This window comes from Eschrichtius robustus, chromosome 6, assembly GCF_028021215.1.
Source record: "Eschrichtius robustus isolate mEscRob2 chromosome 6, mEscRob2.pri, whole genome shotgun sequence".
NCBI lineage: Eukaryota > Metazoa > Chordata > Mammalia > Artiodactyla > Eschrichtiidae > Eschrichtius > Eschrichtius robustus.
In genome coordinates, this window is record NC_090829.1 from 39,150,776 (window position 1) to 39,155,491 (window position 4,716).

The 4,716-nt window shown below is 37.4% G+C and overlaps 1 pseudogene; it reads right to left on the bottom strand.

Annotated features, from left to right (window-relative positions):
- Window positions 1–3,169: 3,169 nt before the first annotated feature.
- LOC137766797 (HAUS augmin-like complex subunit 2 pseudogene) lies at window positions 3,170–3,878 on the bottom strand (annotated as a pseudogene).
- Window positions 3,879–4,716: the final 838 nt, after the last annotated feature.

The window sequence follows — 4,716 nt, forward strand, 5'->3', positions numbered from 1 at the left end:
TACAGGTCTTTTGTCTCCCTAGGTAGGTTTATTCCTAAGTATTTTATTCTTTTTGTTGCAATGGTAAATGGGAGTGTTTCCATAAATTCTTTCAGATTTTTCATCATTAGTGTATAGGAATGCAAGAGATTTCTGTGCATTAATTTTGTATCCTGCAACTTTACCATATTCATTAATTAGCTCTAGCAGTTTTCTGGTGGCAGTTTTAGGATTCTCTATGTATAGTATCATGTCATCTGCAAACAGTGACAGTTTTACTTCTTCTTTTCCAATTTGTATTCCTTTTATTTCTTTTTCTTCTCTGATTGCCGTGGCTAGGACTTCCAGAACTATGTTGAATAATAGTGGTGAGAGTGGACATCCTTGTCTCGTTCCTGATCTTAGAGGAAATGCTTGCAGTTTTTCACCATTGAGAATGATGTTTGCTGTGGGTTTGTCATATATGGCCTTTATTATGTTGAGGTAGGTTCCCTCTATGCCCACTTTCTGGAGAGTTTTTATCAGAAATGGGTGTTGAATTTTGTCAAAAGCTTTTTCTGCATCTATTGAGATGATCATATGGTTTTTATTCTTCAATTTGTTAATATGGTGTATCACATTGATTGATTTGCGTATATTGAAGAATCCTTGCATCCCTGGGATAAATCCCACTTGATCGTGGTGTATGATCCTTTTAATGTGTTGTTGGATTCTGTTTGCTAGTATTTTGTTGAGGATTTTTGCATCTATATTCATCAGTGATATTGGTCTGTAATTTTCTTTTTTTGTAGTGTCTTTGTCTGGTTTTGGTATCAGGGTGATGGTGGCCTCATAGAATGAGTTTGGGAGTGTTCCTGCCTCTGCAATCTTTTGGAAGAGTTTGAGAAGGATGGGTGTTAGATCTTCTCTAAATGTTTGATAGAATTCACCTGTGAAGCCATCTGGTCCTGGACTTTTGTTTGTTGGAAGATTTTTAATCACAGTTTCAATTTCATTACTTGTTATTGGCCTGTTCATATTTTCTGTTTCTTCCTGGTTCAGTCCTGGAAGGTTATACCTTTCTAAGAATTTGTCCATTTCTTCCAGGTTGTCCATTTTATTGGCATAAAGTTGCTTGTAGTAGTCTCTTAGGATGCTTTGTATTTCTGCAGTGTCTGTTGTAACTTCTCCTTTTTCATTTCTGATTTTATTGATTTGAGTCCTCTCCCTCTTTTTCTTGATGAGTCTGGCTAATGGCTTATCAATTTTGTTTATCTTCTCAAAGAACCAACTTTTAGTTTTATTGATCTTTGCTATTGTTTTCTTTGTTTCTATTTCATTTATTTCTGCTCTGATCTTTATGATTTCTTTCCTTCTGCTAACTTTGGGTTTTGTTTATTCTTCTTTCTCTAGTTTCTTTAGGTGTAAGTTTAGATTGTTTACTTGAGATTTTTCTTGTTTCTTTAGGTAGGCTTGTATAGCTATAAACTTCCCTCTTAGAACTGCTTTTGCTGCATCCCATAGGTTTTGGGTCATCGTGTTTTCATTGTCATTTGTCTCTAGGTATTTTTTTTATTTCCTCTTTGATTTCTTCAGTGATCTCTTGGTTATTTAGTAACGTATTGTTTAGCCTCCATGTGTTTGTCTTTTTTACGTTTTTTTCCCTGTAATTCATTTCTAATCTCATAGCGTTGTGGTCAGAAAAGATGCTTGATATGATTTCAATTTTCTTAAATTTACTGAGGTTTGATTTGTGACCCAAGATGTGATCTATCCTGGAGAATGTTCCATGCGCACTTGAGAAGAACGTGTAATCTGCTGTTTTTGGATGGAATGTCCTATATATATCAATTAAATCTATCTGGTCTATTGTGTCATTTAAAGCTTCTGTTTCCTTATTTATTTTCATTTTGGATGATCTGTCCATTGGTGTAAGTGAGGTGTTAAAGTCCCCCACTATTATTGTGTTACTGTCGATTTCCTCTTTTATAGCTGTTAGCAGTTGCCTTATGTATTGAGGTGCTCCTATGTTGGGTGCATATATATTTATAATTGTTATATCTTCTTCTTGGATTGATCCCTGGATCATTATGTAGTGTCCTTCCTTGTCTCTTGTAACATTCTTTATTTTAAAGTCTATTTTATCTGATATGAGTATAGCTACTCCAGCTTTCTTTTGATTTCCATTTGCATGGAATATCTTTTTCCATCCCCTCACTTTCAGTCTGTATGTGTCCCTAGGTCTAAAGTGGGTCTCTTGTAGACAGCATATATATGGGTCTTGTTTTTGTATCCATTCAGCCAGTCTATGTCTTTTGGTTGGGGCATTTAATCCATTCACGTTTAAGGTAATTATCGATATGTATGTTCCTATGACCATTTTCTTGTTTTGGGTTTGTTTTTGTAGGTCCTTTTCTTCTCTTGTGTTTCCCACTTAGAGATGTTCCTTTAGCATTTGTTGTAGAGCTGGTTTGGTGGTGCTGAATTCTCTTAGCTTTTGCTTGTCTGTAAAGCTTTTGATTTCTCCATCAAATCTAAATGAGATCCTTGCCGGGTAGAGTAATCTTGGTTGTAGGTTCTTCCCTTTCATCACTTTAAGTATATCATGCCACTCCCTTCTGGCTTGCAGAGTTTCTGCTGAGAAATCAGCTGTTAACCTTATGGGAGTTCCCTTGTATGTTATTTGTCGTTTTTCCCTTGCTGCTTTCAATAATTTTTCTTTGTCTTTAATTTTTGCCACTTTGATTACTATGTGTCTCGGCATGTTTCTCCTTGGGTTTATTCTGTATGGGACTCTCTGCGCTTCCTGGACTTGGGTGGCTATTTCCTTTCCCATGTTAGGGAAGTTTTCGACTATAATGTCTTCAAATATTTTCTCTGGTCCTTTCTCTCTCTCTTCTCCTTCTGGGATCCCTATAATGTGAATGTTGTTGCGTTTAATGTTGTCCCAGATGTCTCTTAGGCTGTCTTCATTTCTTTTTTTTTTTTATCATAGTTATATTTGAGTTTTATTGAAAAGTGGAATGAAAATATATGAAAAACAAAGGAAAATTCAGTTTTGTCTTAATGAACTTGGAATCTTGGTATTTCAATATAAAGAGGGCTCTTTCAGTATTGCTAGTGGCAAAGTCTATAAATACCCATGTTATAATTGACTAGAAATGGACTTCACATGACTAAATATAATTAAACAAAAATAAAAAGTTGATAATTACTTTGCATTAATAGTTTGAACATTAACTTTAGAAGTAAAAGGTTAAGGAGGCACTGTAACATCACATTTATGAAGAAAATTTTCTTCAGCTAATATTCTGGGGATGCAAGAGGAAATCTCCTTCTGTTGTTCTCACAACTTGAGTATATTCTCTGCCAGTTCTGCTGTCTCAGCCACCAAAATATCCATCTCTGCTAAAGCTGTGCTCATTTTCTTTAGATTTTCATCTAAATGAGGGATATTTCTAATTATTTCAAGATGATCTTCTAATCTCTCAATGAAAGTTACCGCCAACTCCAGCAAATGCACCATGTATCTGTGATAAACAGCTTCAATAGGCAAGTTTTCTTGGCACATGGGTTTCAACAGTCTTTGCCTGAGGGACCGCTTTTCTTTTAGCACTGCTTCCAAATGATTATTCATGCTTTGAAGAGTATGACACTTCTGAGCCAAAAAGGAAGGATGGACAACATCTGCTGCATCTTTTTCTAGTCATAGGAGTTCAATTTCCAGGTTTTTCTGGTAGATTTCAGCTTGAATATCTGTGATCTGCTGTAGTCTGGAGAAGTTCACAAAGCAAGAAGTTGATTTCTTAGATATATTTAACATCTCCTGAGTAACCAACCCCGAAGCTACAAAATGGTCCAGCAGTAGCCCCGTAGCGTTTGGCTCGGATGCCGGGTCCCAGGTGTTCGCCGCAGCCATGGCTGGGAGCCACCTTTCCGGGTGGCGCGGAGAGTGAGCCGACTGTCTTCATTTCTTTTCATTCTTTTTTCTTTAGTCTGTTCCGCAGCAGTGAATTCCACCATTCTGTCTTCCAGGTCACTTATCCGTTCTTCTGCCTCAGTTATTCTGCTATTGATTCCTTCTAGTGTAGTTTTCACTTCAGTTATTGTATTGGTAATTTCTGTTTGTTTGTTCTTTAATTCTTCTAGGTCTTTGTTAATCATTTCTTGCATCTTCTCAATCTTTGCCTTCATTCTTATTCCGAGGTCCTGGATCATCTTCACTATCATTATTCTGAATTCTTTTTCTGGAAGGTTGCCTATCTCCACTTCATTTAGTTGTTTTTCTTGGGTTTTTTCTTGTTCCTTCATCTGGTACATAGCCCTCTCTGCCTTTTCATCTTCTCTATCTTTCTGTAACTGTGGTTTTTGGTCCACAGGCTGCAGGATTGTAGTTTTTCTTGCTTCTGCTGTCTGCCCACTGGTGGTTGAGGCTATCTAAGAGGCTTGATGGGAGGCTCTGGTCGAGGATTCTCTTTTTAACCTGTTCCTTAAAACACTAGTGCTTAGGAAATCTATTGGAGGCAGAAGCAGTCAAGGGAAGCTTAGGGTTAGGGTTAGGGTTTCGGTGAGGGTCAGGGTACGGCTTAGGTTACGGGTTCAGATAGGGGTTAGGGTACGGCATAGGGTATCTGTTACGGTTACGGTTAGTTGTAGGGTTAGGGCTCGGCTTAGGGTGCGGGTTAGGATTACAGTACATGTTAGGGTTAGGGTAGGGGTTAGGGTTAGGATACGCGTTAAGGTTAGGGTATTTATTAA